Source organism: Drosophila bipectinata, chromosome 3L (genome assembly GCF_030179905.1).
Source record: "Drosophila bipectinata strain 14024-0381.07 chromosome 3L, DbipHiC1v2, whole genome shotgun sequence".
NCBI lineage: Eukaryota > Metazoa > Arthropoda > Insecta > Diptera > Drosophilidae > Drosophila > Drosophila bipectinata.
The window spans coordinates 16,470,316-16,476,315 of NC_091738.1; the positions used below are offsets into that span (position 1 = coordinate 16,470,316).

Below are 6,000 nucleotides of genomic sequence, written 5' to 3' on the forward strand. Positions count from 1 at the left end.
TAGTGGCTCCAAGCTGTTTTGTGGATTTTCGAAGGGAACTGCCAGAAAATTTGGCACAATATCTAAAAAATATTATGTTCTTAAATTTTGATGCAGATTTATGAAGAATCGATCTAAAAATCGTTTAAGGTGCTCCTCTTATGAATCAGATGAATATTGCCAAAGATATAGACTTCGCAGTAAGCTACATAGTGGCTCCAAGCTGTTTTGTGGATTTTCGAAGCAAACCCTCCGAAAAAATTGGCCAAAAATTTAAAAAATATTTTGTTTCTAAATTTTGGCGGTGATTTATGTAGAATCGTTCTACGAATCATTTAAGGTACTCCTCTTAAGAATCGGATAAATATTGCCAAAGATATAGACTTCGTAGGGAGCCATATTGTGGCTCCAAACTGTTTTGTGGATTTTCAAAGGGGACCCTCCAGAAAATGTAGCAAAATATGTAAAAAATTTAACTTTCTTAGATTTTGATGCAGATTTATGTAGAATCGATCTTCGAATCATTTAAGGTACTCCTCTTAAGAATCGGATAAATATTGCCAAAGATATAGACTTCGTAGGGAGCCATATTGTGGCTCCAAACTGTTTTGTGGATTTTCAAAGGGGACCCTCTAGAAAATGTAGCAAAAAATGTAAAAAATTATACTTTCTTAGATTTTGGTGCAGATTTATGGAGAATCGATCTACGAATCGTTCAAGGTACTCCGCTCAAGATTCGGGTAATTTAAGCCAAAGATATAGACTTCGCAGGGAGCCATTTTTGGCTCCAAGCCGTTTTGTGGATTTTCGAAGGGGACCCTCCAGGAAATTTAGCAAAAAATTGAAAAAAATTTATGTTATTAGATTTTGATGCAGATTTATGGAGAATCGACCTACAAATCGTTTAAGGTGCTCCTCTTATGAATCAGATGAATATTGCCAAAGATATAGACTTCGAAGTAAGCCACATAGTGGCCCCAAGCTGTTTTGTGGATTTTCGAAGCGAACCCTCCGGAAAAATTGGCCAAAAATCTAAAAAATATAATGTTCTTAGATTTTGACGCAGATTTATGTAGAATCGATCTACGAACCGTTTAAGGTACTCCTCTTAAGAATCGGATAAATATTGCCAAAGATATAGATATATTGTGGCTCCAAGCTAGTTTGTGGATTTTCAAAGTTGAAAACTTTAAAAAAAAATTGATGCAGATTTATGAAGAATCGTTTAAGGAATTCCGTCTAAAAATCGGATAAAACATTCCACAAATATAGCCAACGCTGGTGTTCATTATTGAATCCTAATATTAGCTTACATCTAGTGTACATTTTTCTAAGCTCCTTCTTCAATGAACAAATGTTCAAACACACTTCCTTAAATGACAACATAAATGTCTATCCAAATAGATAAAGATTAAGAGCAGGCGCTTGTAGTGTCACGCCCCCGAAATGAGAACAGTGGCGTAGTTGATATGTAATCCCCGCCACGTGGGGTAAATTATGTTCCTTGAAGAGCTGCCATTTGGACGAGTGTCGGCTGGGACACTCCCCACAATCAGTGATATCCTCGATTTGGGGTTGAAAAAGGTCGAACGCTATTTTATTTCCGTTTCTTTCATTTAATTAACATTACAAAGGAATGGTCATGACAATAAACTTGCATACTTTTGGGATTAGGAATCCACACTCCGGATTAAACCCTTGAACAAGGGGAACTTATGGTAGTACTAAGATCACATTACATTTACCTGTTTTTAAATCGTATACCCATAACACTCGATCTGTAGACTAAGAAAAAGGTACATAACCCATAAATATTTTTATGTAACCTAGATCTTAAACAGCCATGACGAAATCTTAACGTTACCACGGAGATTCATTGTGAAACTGGCGCCATTCAATGTGATCTCAGCTCGCTGTCCTTTACCGCTTTTTGATAATTGCTTCTTATCGGCGAGACAGTTGTGAATGACAATTTTTTTCTGTTTTTTCGGGACAATAGCTCGGTTGTGGGTCGTCGTTGTCAGCGGGGGATGGAGCTGCGATTCTGTATATGGTTATAATTGCCTCGACCGGGCAGGGATTACACAGGACCGGTCGGGTCAACCTGTCGTGTCCGAGGAACAAGCCCCTGCCTTTGGGTATCTGTTACAGAGCGTAATGATCGCAATGTCGCACAAGTATCTTTAAGATACACTCGATATTTCAGAATGAACTACCTGCACGTCGTCTGTCTTCTGTCCTCTGTCTTCCGTCCTCTGTCTTCTGTCGTCGAGTCAACAGCAAAAGGGCTAGTTAATCTGTGCCGACCTCGATAACATTTTAGTGCTCAATTTTGATTCTACGCCCTTTGTGGTTTGGGTCTTTACAACTGTTTATGCCTTTTATGATTTTGTCGTGGCTGTTTCTGATTCGATTCCTTTTGGGGCTTGGTCCGGTCCACTTCGATTCGGTTCGGTCTGTGGCAGTGTGTGTGTGTCTGAGCTGAGTCCAGGTCCTGCCGGCAATGCCTTTACCTTTGCCTTTTCCTTTTTAGTTTCACCTTCACCGTCAGTCCCCAAGCAGTTATGGCTGTAATTTAATATCCTAGCTGGCCCGTTTGCATTGGACTTTTATTTAATCATGACAGCCGACCGACTTACTCGGAGACACAGTGGTTATCGTCGATGGCTATTGGCGTTACGCCCAGTCGGTGTTTCACACTTTTGCCCTTGGTCGTGTTTAAGCCCACTGTTTCGGCTTGTTGGCTTGTTGACTTGTTGGCCATATCCAGATACCAGATTTAAGCCCCAGTGCGTGCACGCGGCCATTAAGGTTTCGGGTCCACCACTCGCTCTCTCTGATTTCCTAAATGTCCAAAAAGGAGTGGAGTGAAGCGAACTGGTAGAGTGGAGTATATGGTAGTGGTATGAGGTGGAGCACCTTCCCATTCGGCGCTCATTTAAATATTTTATCATCGCCGCACTGGGAAGACACTAAAGAGAATTTTATATCTTTTCGGTTCGCTACGTTTTTATCACTCGAATGAACAAAAACATTTGTTACCAATCAGAGTTCTTAATTTTACGGCCTGTGTTTGCGACAAAAGTGCCGCTTCTCCTCCACCTTTACAGACTCCCAGAGTCCGGATCGTTTGTCGGCTTTGTCGCAGAAATTAGCCGCGTATTCCTGTAGAGCTTGTATGTGCCCCACAGTATCTTAATTGGCTTTGATGCTGCGATGGCTTTTCATAAACGTCACCGCACCGGACATCGTCCACATCGTCCATAAAGATGGACCGTCGCCTCGCCGGAAACTTGTCTCTGAAAAAGTGAAGGAAAAACAAACACGTGTGATTAAAAGATAGCTAAATTATTTTAAAGCTCATTTACTTATTGGATACATACTGCGGTGTCTCAGGTTACCCAGGCATGTGCCTTTCGTGTCGTTAAGTATCTTGGGGTAGGCATTAGTGTCTGGAAATGGCAGGAAAAAAAGTGTTTAAGTATGATTTTTTTTATATCAAAATTGTATCCCGAAACCCTAAGTAGTAAAAACAAACATTTAAATTATTTATGAGGGCTTTGTCTCCTTTTTGGGTAAATAAGTAGATGCAGGCGCATACAAAAGAGAAATTGCAACAATTGACAAATTGCGGCATATAAATTTCCCCACTGAACCGGAGAAATGTCACATGGTCCTGCCCTGGGGATGACATGTAGAGCGTTGCCTTTGTCTTTAAAAGTTATGTTAACTAGCCGAAGAATCGATCGAGGGGTCCAGGAGGGTCCACAACATAATTTATTCATACGTCAAACGAGGTCTTGCGGACATTTAAATGCGAGCATTTCCAAATATAATATATATACCCGAAGTATACTGTCCAGTGCAATGTCAAATGAGAATAATGAGGATGAGAGGGATAGAACCCGGACGTTTGGTGGAGTGACCCTTCGTAACGCAAATAAAAGTCAGCATATTGGGAAAATTTCACGGTCTTTTGGCCGCCAGCTAACCAACTGGCCAAGGGCTAATTTATAGACCGATTCGGTGGGTGTTTGTCCGAGTGTCCGTGTGTCCGTTTGTTTGTTTTGTCTCCCCATCCCTTACCATATCATTTCAGATTCAATTTATGTGCGTGGGGGGGAGTGGAGATGGATATGGATGCGGAGGTTGGGTGGGAAGTGGTCTAGAGTGCCAGGTAAATTGAAAAATGGACATTTGTAGTTTGATACCCATTCGGGAAAAAAAGGACAAGAGCCGTGCTATCTTTACGGCCATGAGCCATGAGCCATGGGCCTGCAAGTGGTTGATCAGGGTCGACTTTTTGGCTTAGATAAGCTGCTGCTGCTGCTGCCACTGTCGCTGTGTTTCTGTTTCAGTTTATGTTTTTGTACTTTTCGCCTCATCCCCGGTTGGTATCTAATAAAGTGACAGACGGCAAGCAGGGGTTAAAGTTATCCTGCCATGGGGGTTGTTTCTGTTTTTCAGTTTCGGTTTTCGTCCTGTGGCTGCTGGTTTTTTCGACATGCAGATGTGACGAGCGCGGATTTGTTTCGTATATCTTTTCAGTGTCAAGCAACAAGGACGACTTGATTTTCCTATTTTGCGTTTTTTTTTTCGTTTTGGTGTCAACGCGATGCGCTTTTCGGGAGAAATCCTTTTAGCGCGAGTGCATTTGACACTTTGTACTTGATGGATTACGTTAATTATTGATTAAATGGGCTTGTACTTGTCAGGGACAAAGTAAAATCCATTATGTATTTTGAATATAGACCCGCGCCCGGGGCAAAATTAGATTTAAATTTTTTTGTTGAGAATTTATAATTTGACATGAACGGTCGCGGGTTTGATGGATGCTCTGGGATATGCCGATGCCACAGCCGCCGCAGCCGCTGCCGCCAAAGGCGCTGAAGAGGGTCCCTCAACTGGACTGTTTGGGATACTTACTTGCCACGGTGACATTCCGCTGCTGTGCCACCAAGCGCCAGATACACACACTCACACACACTGGGACACACGTCTGTAAATGGGATGCATCTGAAAGAACGCCGGACACGCACTGAAAGATTGAGATTGAGGAGATAACAGGCGGCGGGCTCTTTGGGAGATGCCGCGTCGTTATTTTTCGGTTGTCGCTGCTTCATCTGCTCTGATTAATTCCCTCTGATGAAATGCCGCTCCCCATTTGCCGGCACTTGCCGCCTTGCCGCCTGGCTCTGCATCCAGCTCTCCTCTCTTACCAATTTTTCAAATTAGGCCCACAGAGGAGAGTGCTTTGATTTATCGGCATTCCGAAGACAACGCCGCCATTTTGTGGCATCCATGGTAGGTGCAGCTTGGGCACCAACTTTTTCGCCAATGCACTTGGAGCTTTCGGTAGCCTGAGCTTTTTCGGCTACTTCGCAAGCTCTCCGCTTAGCAATGCACGGCTCCGATAGCTCGATTTTTCCTAGGCTGCACATTCTCGGGAAAATCGGGTAATTTTTCCACTCGCCTCCGTGACTTTTCTCTCGCCTCTGTCGCAGAAAACTTATCCACCGAAGCCCAAGCTAAAAATTCCCTTTCGAACGCCACAAATTTCCCACTATTTACCCCGATGGCTTGAAAAGTACCAAGTCGCTTCCGTTATTTTGGCTCCGCCTCTTAAAAAATGGCTGCCCCTTTATCTGAGGCCATTGCAGCACGAGAGCGAGCAAGATGGCTGAGCTGCGGCCGAGTTGACTCGCTCGCACCCGCTTTTCCGCTTCCGCTCGCATTCCCCTCAACGAACACACAACTACACTCGAGAGCCGCATGCCTCTATACTGGTTTTTCCTTGTCTTTTTTATTTCTTGCCGCTTGTGGTATTCCTTTTTTTGCTTGCCACTCCGCTGGTAATCCATGCAAAACTTTAATTGGTGTTTGGCACTTCTAATGGATCCTGGGAGTGTATTAGGCCCGAATCGTAGCACTAACAGAAAGAGACATTTGTATACACTCGAAATCGCTTGAAACACATGTAAATGTGTGTGCCGCTGCCGGGGGTTAAACGCTGTGAAGGCC

General features: G+C 43.2%; 1 long non-coding RNA gene across 1 annotated transcript; it reads right to left on the reverse strand.

Annotated features, from left to right (window-relative positions):
• Positions 1 to 1,549: 1,549 nt before the first annotated feature.
• On the reverse strand, positions 1,550 to 5,455 carry LOC108121431 (uncharacterized). Its single transcript, XR_001773121.3, has 3 exons — positions 4,906 to 5,455; positions 3,363 to 3,431; positions 1,550 to 3,278 (listed from the first exon to the last, which is right to left on the reverse strand). It is a non-coding gene; the product is annotated as an uncharacterized lncRNA (long non-coding RNA).
• Positions 5,456 to 6,000: the final 545 nt, after the last annotated feature.